Below are 12,737 nucleotides of genomic sequence, written 5' to 3'. Positions count from 1 at the left end.
TCCGATAATGTTACACTATTTGCATTCTCATGAAAGAAAGACGCTTTGATTATATATCTCTGTTATAAAACTACAGTAGCTTTGAAATAAGGCGGCTATGCTTTGGCATCTAGCTTGCACTGAACCTGTTAGAAATATTTGTATTGCGCTCACTGTACAATAGCAGTAAAACTGAGAAAGGGCTCAAGGATTGCAACCTGATCCACAATGTGATGAACTCATGTATATGAGGAGTGATGTTTAATATGTGCCACTTATTTAAACTATATGTCTCATATTTGAATAGGCTAGTTGAAAGATCAATAAAGATCCAGAAAGAAACAGAGATAGCATAACATCTTGAAGGAATTTTGTTCCTTATTAGGACATAAGGTGAAAGGAAACATACAAGGCAATATTTCAGAGGAAAGCACTTTCTTGTCCATTCTTGGAGTCGCTTCTCCACAGTGATTTTTAATTTCATGATTGGTATTTCTGATCGTTTGCCATGAGGGCGAATTGTTCATTTAGCCCCTCTGCCTAATTTTAAACAGACACTGCAGGAAGAAAGAAAAGGCATACCCCTGTATGCTCCTTTCACTGACTATATGATTTTCGTCCCCCATGTGTGCGTGTGCCAGATGGCACTACACAACCTCGGATGATAAAAAATACAGTCAGTGCACGAGCAGAGATAACTGTGGCTGAATGTACCAGGGGTGCTGCGGGTGGGCGAAAGGGGCGGAAGTGGAAAATTGTGAGCGCAGATGAAGTTGCGTTTTGCAAGAGTCCAGCTGATGTGCTTTAAATATTAGCTTGGGAGCAGAGCCAACAGATGAAGAAGACGCTCTGGGTGACGGTGGGCAGGGGGAAGGATACAGGTTTATCTAAAGTTGGTTTGGGACGTCCTATCAATAATGTGACCACCACCCCGGGTACTGTACGGGATGAAATCTGGGAAACTCAGTAGCCACCCGTGCCAAAGTCACATCATGTAGTGGTATGACAGGACGGAGGCAGAGGCAGCATGCTCCGGAGTGTACAAGCATACAAAGAGGGTACAAGCCAATGTGGACCCGATCAAACCAGCTCAGAGCGCTGCCCCTGGCACCTGGGCAGGAGTGCAGTGGCACAGGGATGTGGCAATGCTCCTTTCTGAAAGGCATTAGGCCTGGGGAGAAAGTGTGCTTTGGAGAGGGGGTTAATGGGGGACTTTGGTGCATGAAACAAGGGAGAATGTTCCCTAGCTCCCCAGCTGTCATCCTCCTGGTTCGACTAAGTTCTCTCCCGACCCAGCCTCGCTCCATCCCCGTCTCCCAGCCCCAGGAAGACACAGATCCAGGCTCGCCATTGTCACTCCAAACGCCACGGAGTTCGCTCCCAGGGAGAGCCCGGCTGCTCTCTGGAAGGGGAGCCAGCTCAGCAGGGGGAGACGGAAGTTTTCGGCACCTTTAAGCTTCTTCCTAGCTCTGGGGCTCCTGATCTGCTTCGGGATTCCAGTGTAAACAGAAATAAGCACATCACCACAGGTGGCCGGCCAAGGCCCGGTTTTAAAAAGTAATACTAAAGACTATAGTGACTGGCCAGGTTCCTGGGCAAGGTCTTTCAGTGGAGTTCCCTTCCCGGGCTGGGGATAAGGGAGGCGTCTTGACCAGCAAGATAAGAGACAACATGTGAGTGGAGGGACAGCTGAATCTCTTTACCAACTACAGTCGTCCCCTCTGCCCAACGTACTTGTTAGCTAGGAAGCCAAATTTCCGCTAGGGTCAAGTGGCGGAGCTCCACTTAGAGCTGCGCTGGTTTATGCCAGCAGAATATTTGGCCCATGCACCGTGATAGTCCCATGGAAACATCGCTTTATCTGTTGGCTAAGGGGTATGCCTACATTGCAAAACAAATCCCGCAGCTGGACTTGGGTACATCTTTCTACACAGCAATTAAACACCCGCAGCTGGCCCGGGTCAATGGACTCTGGCTTGAGCTAGCAGACTAAAAACAGCAGTGGAGAGCTAAGATGTGAACAAATTCTCTGAGTTATCCCTGCTGGGGCTGGGACCCGGACTCTGAGACCTCCCCGATAAGCAGCATTGGCTGTCTGTGGTGGTCTGCATTTCGGGTTAGCTAAGGCCAGCGGGAACTGAGGTATACCCAGGGCATCTTCCGGCTGCAGACATTGAACGTCTTATATGTTCAGTGGTCAGCTTTACTGTGGAGAAAAGGACTTGGGGAGATATCCTCCCTGGAATCTATTTGAGAGAAACGGTGCAGAATTTAAAACATACACAATTTCCACTTAAACATGGCCAGTGACATGAGCATGGGCTGGAGGAGTGGAGGGCTGTGTGCTCCCTTTCCTCATTTGGTTATTTTCATGAGACTGACCTTTTTTTGGTGACTTTTTTTCTGGTTGCCTTTTAAACCATAATTTCTATTTTGTGTACTAAGGATTGGAAACGGGTTTCTCTTTGCCTAAGTGGAAAGCTTGCAGCCAGATGATCAAATGACACAACTGTTCTAATGTATTGAGCTCATTTGCTTTTGGGTTTTTTTTTTCTTTCCGGTAATCCCCTCTATTTTTTCTTAGCGCCACAGTCACTTTATTCTGAAAATGACGAGGCGTAAATTCAAGAGGCTAATGACTTTTAATAGGAATTCCTTAATCCAAGATAGCTTCAATATTAACACCTGTCTGACCCCTTTCCTGGAACTCGTATTGTTCATGAAAACATCACCTCCTTTACAGTAAAAGAGTTAAGGTAGGGAACAGAAAAGGTCAGTTCAAATTTATATGCTACTGCAAAAAATACGATTAGGTTTCACTGAAGATTAGTTATTTTATCAAGATGACACTTTCTTCCTTATTCTCATGTGAATACTAAACATACTCTGTTCTAAATTAAAGTCTGCATTAAAATGTGTGAGTATCCCACCATTGAATAATGTAATATAGTCAATATACATGTGCATTCTTTCCTGAAAGATAACTGAGAAAGTGAAGGGGGGGGGAGACATTGGCCACATAGACGTATGCTCCTAGATGCAGTCTCCTGACACGAAGGCGTTTGAGAGAGGCGTTTCCTCAGCTAACCACATGGTGATCACAAAAGTCATCTAAAGGCAAAAGAAAAGGAAAAGAAATTGTAAGTGAAACATGTGCAGCGATCTAGTCCTTGAAAAAATACACATTAACAATTTAACTGCGTTAAACTCTACTAAGATGAAGTTTTATTTTCATGTAGCATCTAAAGAATTTAATTGTGGTCCTCACACTGGAAACTGAAGATCTTAAGCAGGGCTTTAATGTATATTTAATAGGGACAGCTACTTAAGATAATTAAAAACTGGTTGGTCAAAAATGCCAAAGCCTACATTAAAACATAACTACGTTTCTGGATTAATTACTTGCAGATACATAGTCTAACTATTTGACCCTGAAATGCTTTACATATTTTAAGAACTGCAAGCAAAGATTCAAGCAATATTTCACTGGCAGTTTCCAAGACTGGAGCAAGCTAGTTAGATCGCCTCAAAAACTGCTACAACACAATATAAACTAAGATAAAGATAACCGACAAACTGATTTGACTCTAGAGGCACCAGGAACTGGGGGCATGTTGCAACAAAACTAAGGGGAGGACATTTAACATCAGATTCACAACAGTTATCTAATAGTATATGATTGAATAATAAGAGGACACTGAATCTTATCAAATAATGGTGCTCGAATCTCCGCCCCGACTTCTTCCCTAAGCAACCTTAGGTTTTTGTGACTCACAAACGTGGTATGGAACAGTGAAATCTTTGCAGAGGGCTGCTCATGCATTCAGAGTGTATAGTTTTCAAAATCTGATGTTTTGCAATGATGACATTAGAGTAGCAACCAAGGTCCGAGACAGCAACGCTGCTGCAGCTGGGCTTCGCTTTGAAATTCTCAAGACAATGGGAGCCAGTGTTCTCCATCGCTTCGCCTTTCGATTGCATTTGCATAGTCTGTTCTGCCTGATTGACCAGCTTGGGCTGTCCGAGGGACCTGCATTGTTCACAGATCACTTCAAGATGGCAGAGATGACAAGATTCAGGTGAGAGATGAAGTGGGATGACTCTCAAATGCCATAAGAAAAAGCTACCCTGGGAACCTGAAGCTCAAGAGGAACAAACGACCTCAGAGTTTAAGCAGTTTTAGTAATTAGAAAGAGCTAATCAGCTGTTAATGGAAACATTATGCCTTTACATATAAAAATATCACAGAAGTATCTATTCCCCCTCCATCCCCGCCCCCGGCCAAAAAGAGAGCTGCTTAATTAAAGGCTTTTATATGTAAAAGTTTGCTTATAAATAAATGTAACCACAGGACAAATTCCTATTTTACAGTTCTTTGTTGCCTGCTCTATAACCAAATGGCAAGATTAATTAATTAATGTTTTTAAAGCGCTATGAACATGTAAAGCCCCTATACAGATGGTAAATGTGACGGTGATTATTAATAAACAGCGCGCAGCTTCACTCTGAAATCCTCTATTTTCAGAAAAAATGAACGGGGTGTTTTCTGAGTTGGCAGATAGAAAGCGGTTATCTGCGAGGGTCAGGACTCAGGAGAGGATGCGCCAAACGCGTTCACCTCTTCAAAAGTTGAAAACTCTGTACTGTCTGTCCCTGGCTTCTCTCTCTCTCTCTCTCACACACACACATACACACACACACGCACGCACACACTTCATTCAACACTGCTGTTTTGACTTCATCTCAAAAAGACAAAATCTTTGCCATACGAATATGTTTTCCCTTGAGGGGTTTCCAGAACGATTTGCTATAATTTCTTTACACCTAACAGAACTGATAGGATCTAAGCAGTAAAACATATTTCCACTGTAGTTTCACTCTTTCGCTCTTTTTCTCCTGAGGTTTAAATAACTCTCTAGTATAAATATTGCCAAAACATTGCTAATATGGACATTTTCAGAAGGAAGGACTCCTTCCTCCCTGGTATAACCCAACTAAAGCCATACAACTTTTCTTAATCTCTCGATGCATTATCTCCTACCTTCTTTTTTCCCCCCTGAATCTTCTAATACACTTAATTATGTAATTAACAAGAATTCCCTGTAAAGTCCCACATGCTACAAAAGGCAGAGCCCCAGACACTGAACAGAGCTTGCTGCTGTATTTCTCAAACAGAGAAGTCACCTGAAACAAACAAACAAAATCAGGCCCATCTCCCCTGCGCCCCTACCTCTCATCTTCTGCGACCTAGCTCTGTATTAGGTCCCAGATTTTCTGTTTATCCTCACCCCCATCCCCAATGCATGGGGTTAAAGCTGCAGAAGAAACTTAAGTGGCTCTGGAGTTTGTTTAATTTCCCTCTAGTGTTTACTGATAATTCGAGAGACGCTTATCTCGGGGAATATAGCGATTAATACAACCGCAGGTTTCCAGATAAGTGATTGTGATGGAGATTGTTGGCGAGAAAATAGACAATTATCCGCTGTTAGCTTTACATAAAGATCGCATTAACTTGAATTAGTTATCAGACAAAAGAACATCAGAAAGCTGCACCTTTCTGCCAAGGCAACCGCTTGCAGGCGGTGTGCTCCACACAAGCAAACGCGCCGCTGCCTGCCCCCGCAACGTTCCGCAAACAGGAAAGAAAACGAGAACTTGGGGGTTTCAGTGGGAGGGGGAGATTTCATGCCTCTGCCATGCCAGGAGCACACCACGATCATGCGAGGGCATGGCCACTGCAAGGGCGAGAGAACCCAGGGACTGGGAGATCTCTTTAATATTAGCAACCCGCCAGTCTGCCTTCATTTCCATGGGGCGAAATTAACATGGAGGTGGGATAGCCGCTAAACCCGGAGGAAATGCACCCCAAGGAAGAGGTAGCAACAAGGAGCCCCTCGCTGCAAGAAAAGGGAGGGCATGTGGGGAAGGGGGGGTTTGTTAAAAATCAACGCAGTAATACAGTCCTTAAAAAAAAAAGAAATCCTAGTAACTTGGAGGCTGGTCCTATTTGCATATGAAACTAGTGACCAGCAGTCCTGCAATTCGCCTGTTGCATTGTGCACGCTCGAGTCCGACGAACCCCAGACTGAAAGCCCTTTGATTATTTCTCCTCTCTACAGGAAAGGCTGATTTCTCAGTAATTGATAGCGGGGAAGGGCCGTCATAAATTTCACCGTAAAGTAAACTGCGGCTTCTTCGCCTGGCTCAGGGAAAAGCGAGGGGAATCAGGAACTGGGAAGAGGGTGCGTCTCCTAGTAACCCCAAATAAAATCCAGCAACGCCTCATTTCAGCCAAAAAAGAGCCCCCTCCTCGACTCTTTCCCACCCACCCCTACTCTCACTCGGGAAGGAGGCAGGCCAGGGACTGGGGGCTGCTTTCATTGTGCAGGAAAACAATGACTAGATATTGACACTTGCAGGCAGGTTATATGGGACTTGGATTTACCTAGAGGGCTGGGGAAACCGATACGGGATCTGCTTATTTCTCCCTGAAATGTCCCATTAAAAGACACACTTAAAAATGTGGTGTTAAGGAACTTCAATCAAGAGGCTGCCATTTAGGATCAGCTCATTTTCCATGCTGGATTTCAAGTTAGACCCTTGAGCAATATTTTATACAAGGAAGGGAGTGGGGGAAGGGAGATTTCATATGTGTTGGGTTAAAGAAAAACAAGCATAGATATTTCGTGCTGTGAGGCTAAAAGCTATTATACGTTGAGTTACAGTAGGGAGACGGAAGGAGGCTGAGGAATAGATGCAAGGTAGCAACTATGCGCTAGTTTAAAGGGAAGGCGGATGGAATAAACTGGGAGGAGGTGTCAGGTGAAGAGCTGCTGCTGTCTCCTGGGACAGAGGGACCGGGGAGCTGTCCCCAGCGCTGGTACGTGCTGCTGCTTCTGGGTCCCCGCTGAATGGAGCGGCTAATGACCCCCGGTTCCCAAGGCAGGCTTGCTGCTGCCTGGTGAGCCTTGGATTTGTGTGGTCCAAGCCTTTCCCAGCTTGTCCCATTCTGTCACCGGGATAAGGGGCTCCCTCGGCTCGTTTGCACCTGCGTCGCTTTTGGCTCCTTCAGGAATGCGCTGAAGCTTGTAATCAGCTTTGTGAAGCCATTGAGTGCACGGCTGAGTGAAACTTCCAAAGCTCGCGGAAAACTGGCCCGCTGAATAGGAGTCAGCATGGGGCTGCTCTCCAAGCCTTTGGGCTGCCAAATTCCAGCAGAGCCCCTCACAATCAGTCCACACAAGCTTTACTGCTTTCCCCACACTAAGAAAAGTGAGAAAAGAAAAGCTAAAATACCAGTCACCGAGGTTAGCAGTTTGTTCCCAGATTAATGGCAAACGCCTCTCCCTGATGTAACTAACCAATTCAGGGGATATAAAAAAAAAGTGTGTGTGTGTGTGTGTGTGTGTGTGTGTGTGTGTGTGTGTGTGTGTGTTGGGGGGGGGGGGAACGTTGTTAATATCACTATACCTGATGGCAGATTGCAAAGACTGCTGTTGTAACACACAGGTATCAGGGCTTCCTCACTTAGTATCACTCTCCCCAGGTCAGGCTTGTCGTCTCAATATTTTCAGCAACATTATGGTTTTAAGGCTATGGAGGAAGGTGACCCACAGCTGTAGACAATTTTGCACGTGGACATGCTGCAAAGTGGGGAAGGAAGCCTGGGCAAGGATCAGTGGGAAAGTAAGAGAAAGCTGAATTACAAACAAACCACTAAAAATCTGTACAATGTGTAAGACTCATCTAAAAAAAAATCCTCTTTGATTAGACGTGTTAGGGGCCCAGGAACGTTGCGACAGGCGTTTCCATACATGCTCATTGTCTTGGGTCTAGATATATATTTGCAGGAAGGGTTTTGAAATGTTTTATGAATTGTTTACTTATAGCAAAGTATCTACAGATACTATCCCCGAAGGTGAGGGTACCTCCCTCCAGTCCCCACTGATGCAAGGGGCCTGACCAACGGGTATGTATGCTCTGTTTTGCAGTTCAGGATGTTATGTTACCCAAAATTCCAAAGATGGCCACTTTCATTCCAGTATCATTTTATTTTCGGTAGAGTTTTATGATACAATATATTGTATAGAGTATTTATTCTTTTCCACCGGGATTAGCTGTTTTAAGAAAAGTTCCCAATTAGCCATATTTTGTTTTCTTCAGTATTGATTGGAATCTACTCTACACTCTACATGCATCTGACGAAGTGGGTATTCACCCACTAAAGCTCATGCTCCAATACTTCTGTTAGTCTATCAGGTACCACGGGACTCTTTGTCGCTTTTTACTCTACACTTGTTATTGCGAAGTAATTAAAATATAACGTCTTGTTGCATCAAACTTATTCAGCATCTCGTGACATAGGGCTAGTGTGCAGCATAAATGGTGCCACTCAACTTGCAAGCACTTGGCACTACTTTTTCATAGTTTAACTCATGCTTTGAAGGTCTGGCTTATGCGTAGGCAGCTATCGACTCACTTTTAGTTTGAAAAATAACTCCCTTCATACAGCTAAGGTCTCCTTAAAGCAGTCATTTTACAATAACAGAAAGCTGCCAACATCTTAAATCTGCTGAAACCATTAAACAAGTTGTAGGACACAATCTAACTGTATTTAGTTTAGTTCTGTTGAGCTGGGGCGGTCACCAGGGCCGGCACTTCCATTGAGGTGAACTAGGCAATCGCCTAGGGCGCCAGGATTTTCGGGGGGCGGCATTTTACCGGGGGGTAGGGGTGGCAGGTGGCTCCGGTGGACCTCCCGCAGGCACGGCTGCTGCAGCTCCACCAGAGCCGCGGACCAACGGACCCTCCGCAGAAATGGCTGTGGCAGCTCCACCGGAGCCGCGGGAGCGGCGAAATGGCAGTGCACCTAGGGCGCAGAAAACTCTAACGCCGGTCCTGGGCGTCACTATGGGACTTCTGATTTTTTTTGTTTTGTTCTCTCCTTCCATGTATCCAAAATAACTAAAGCAACAGTACCACAAACAGTAGCATCGCTATGCAAGACGTATACATCTTCTGGGCCAGAGTGAGTAATACGTCTTTAGTGTTTTTAAAAAATTAGATTTTTTTTCACTGTCCCTACCCCCATAGGTGGTTTGATTTGATTTTTTAATATTAAATAATATGTCATGGTTTATAACTTCCACACTGAAAAGATCGCATCCATTTCACTGCTTGCAACTATTCCCAAAGATCTCAGTGGACAACTACCCCCATGTAACTGCACAGGTATATTGTCCCAACAGTGTTACGATACCCTTAACCTATTCCTAATTCAGAAGGGTACTCGTGTTAGTCTGGATCTGTAAAAGCAGCAAAGAGTCCTGTGGCATCTTATAGACTAACAGACGTTTTGGAGCATGAGCTATCGTGCTCATGCTCCAAAACGTCTGTTAGTCTATAAGATGCCACAGGACTCTTTGCTGCTATTCCTAATTGACAACATTCATTTCAAAGACGTTGAAGAAACCAGTAAGAGAAGTAAGTATTTTTGCAATAGCTGTCTGGCACTCTGTACAGTGTTTAGCAGTAATATTTCAGTGCAGCAAATCCTAATTTTAAACAATTTAGCAGCATCAGCTCGGTGTCTTTTTTAAAACAAAGGTTTGGAGGTAAAAGAAAAGGCGTCAGTGTTTCGTGGTGATGTCTTGCCACGGGAAACCGTGGAGGCTCGAACACTTCTAAATATGCCTACAAATGGTTTAAACCGCCAGCTATTTCTGCCTTGGACGTTTCTTTTCCTTTTGGAAGTTGGATGTGCTATTTTCAACCGTGTTGCTTCTTCCAGTCATTCTCGGTGACAAGTCATGAGGCTATGCAGTAATTCAGAAATTAGTGAAATTTTATTCTTGGTGGGGGCGTTGGATTAAGAGGCTGGGAGAGTGTGAAACAAGTCAACGTGTAATTATATGATAAGGCTCTCACGAGGAATTTATTGGCCAAGTTGCTATTTCTATTCCTTCCTAATCTCGTTTAGCACATTCATTCTCTGCAATCTGTCTCCATAATCTTCTGTGACAGAATGGCAGCCAATAGAAGCATGCATGTTTGGAGAGAAGAGAAAATATGCAGAGGCGTGATAAACTGATGCTAATTATCCATATTTAGGACACCGAGTGCAGAAGATCAAGGTTTACAAATAACAAACCAGAGCCAATGATGATGGCTTCCTAGTGTGGAATATATTGGAGGGGACAAGATAAGGGTTTCACATGCAGAAGAGATTTATTGGTCAAAGGGTTCACCTTCCACTTTTCCACTTTTATATAGCAGTAAATTATTTAGTCTAAATTCACCAGAACATTACTCTTTTACTTGGCAATGTGCCATGACTTGCTCCTTCTTTGTGTCCTTTCAATGCAAATCCTTGTAGTGTAACATCAGTTGATAAGAAACAAATAATTGAAGTAATAGGTAATTCCCTTTAAATTGTGCATATAGGATAGTAAGGTAATCATCTAGCGTGGAACGACACCGGAGTATAGCGCAGACAGCTGAAAGTGAAAGAATATCAACCTCAACTATTAAATTACATTTGTAGTAGAGAAAAAATAACCTGCAGGAGACATGTAGGTTGAACAAGAGACAATACTAATCTATCTAGCTTTAGACCGTTTTCCTATAGACTTCTGAAATGTCTTTCACTTTAAAAAGAGAGCTCTTCTCCCCCCCCACCCCGCCGCCCCCGCAGACTGCTGGCTCCGAGAAATGATAGGGGAATTCAATTTGGCAATATTTGTGCAGTATGGTTGAAGGGTCAGTGGTAGTAATCTTAGTACTTTGCAATAATTGTATTGTAAAGTTTCCAGAACGCTTGGACGATTTGAGAATAGTGTTTATGGGATTGTGTTTATTTTGAAGTTTAAAAGATTATGCTAGACATACACTAAATTCTGATTTTGTATCTCCTTAGGCACTATTTGGAAAGAAATTGTCCTTGAAGAAATTATCCAAGTAGCAAATCTTGCAGTAGCATTCCTTCCTGCATCTCTTGCGTCATTGTTCTTGTGTTGATAAAACAGCAATATTCTGTAAAACGCATACGAAATGTATATATTTAAGATGTAACATTATGGAGAACGCTGTGATAATCTGAAGTATCTTTGATTCGATACAAGGAAAGGTATTGACCTAATGGAGCTATTCATTTAACGGGTGAGTTTTCCCTTGGCCTTTTATTGTACTGCAAGATTACCCTGTGAATGTGTTTGTTTCTTTTTCAAGTGTCCATTTAAATTAACGTTTCTATTTTGTGTTCTATGCACAGGAAAAATGTCTCCTGGTCACGAGTCTCACACATTAGCAGGTTTTCTTTCCTGCTGCTTTTGAGTGAAGTCAGGGAATGCTGGAATTTGGACAGAGCACTGGAGTTAAACGGAGAACTCCAGTGCTCTATCCAAATTCCAGCATTCCCTGACTTCACTCAAAAGCAGCAGGAAATATTGTTATCGTTATTTTTAAAAAGACAGGTAAAAACTTAGTTCCTCGGAGTTGCCATTTTGTTGCCAGTCAATAGGAAATCGGGGAAGGAAGAAACTCATCCTATATAGAAGATAACAGGAAAAGGGCTGGATTTAGAATGCGGATTTGAGCTTAATTACAGCCAGGGCCAGGAATTTCAGACGATGTCAGATAAACTGTGCCTCTCTCTGAAAAAAAGCGGGCTTTCAATCTGTGCACTCCCACTACCTTTCTCCAGTCTGGTACTGTCGGACCAGGCTAGACCATTTGCCCGCATCATCCTCCCGCTCACTCTGGAGTGCAACCTCGACACTAAACCTCACTCGAAGTCTACCACCTGCAGTCCGACCTCTGTTCCAGATATCACCAGCCAAGAGCACGAAGATTCCACCTGGTCTCTGAGGAGTGGTGGAGTCTGACATGCTGAGCTGAAGCGGGAGGGTGATGGGACAGAGGTCTTTCGTAGGGGTGGAAAGCGCCCTGCAGAGATGGATGGGGCCAGTTCATGCTTTCATGTGAAATTCCTTAACATTCCTAAGGACACAAATACAAGTTAAGTTAAAACAAAGCTAAACTTACACCCCGCCCCCTCCCATTCTCAACTCCATATTAATGTAACTGGAGACATTAAATAGCTTTTGACAACCAAGGTTTGGCTAATCAGCCTCATTTTCAATGTAAATAATCGACACTAGGGACATGGCCCGATTTTGAACAGGGAGTTTCAGATAACAGGTACAGCTAGGGGAGGTTATACTGCACTGAAATGTATTTAAACGTGGTAATCCAAACCCAGGTTGTACCCAATTATCTCAGTGCAGAACAAGTTTTTTCCCCCTATCCTCTTTTATTTCGTGTTTGTTAGCAGGAAAATGGCAGCTTCCATTCAGAGGTACAATAGAAAAGTTGAAGAGAGTTCTTAAATAACATTTGCTACTTTCAGTTATAAACACACAGAGATGTACAGAACAAGAACATGCTACAGCGCGTTAGTAATTAAAGGAGTAACGATCTGGTGACTTTACACTGAAGTTTGCCTTTAAAAGCATGGCGTTTGTGTTTAAATGTAAAAGTACCACTCCAGCTATTGCCCAACCATTTTGCCAAATAGCAAGAGACCTTTTTATGGGTATTTCCTGCGTTTTCTTAAAACGTTTGCAATGTCTCTTTTACAACAAAAGTATAAATCCAACATCAGTAAATGTGTCTATGAATTTATCCCTCTTTGTCAATAAATACATGGTATTCATATCTTCAGTATTTGGAGCTTTTGACATGTTTATCATCTGGAGATT

The 12,737-nt window shown here is 43.5% G+C and overlaps 1 long non-coding RNA gene across 1 annotated transcript in view; it reads right to left on the bottom strand.

Moving 5' to 3' along the window:
- Positions 1-2,602: 2,602 nt before the first annotated feature.
- The window catches only part of LOC115654464, a 31,470-nt gene continuing 21,335 nt past the window's right edge, over positions 2,603-12,737 (bottom strand). The window contains exon 2 of the long non-coding RNA XR_004001196.1: positions 2,603-3,090. This is a non-coding gene — a long non-coding RNA (uncharacterized LOC115654464). The remainder of the gene's footprint in view (positions 3,091-12,737) is intronic.

The sequence above is a fragment of the Gopherus evgoodei genome, chromosome 1 (genome assembly GCF_007399415.2).
Source record: "Gopherus evgoodei ecotype Sinaloan lineage chromosome 1, rGopEvg1_v1.p, whole genome shotgun sequence".
In the NCBI taxonomy this organism is placed as follows: Eukaryota; Metazoa; Chordata; order Testudines; family Testudinidae; genus Gopherus; species Gopherus evgoodei.
This window is presented reverse-complemented; position numbering and strand designations above follow the sequence as displayed.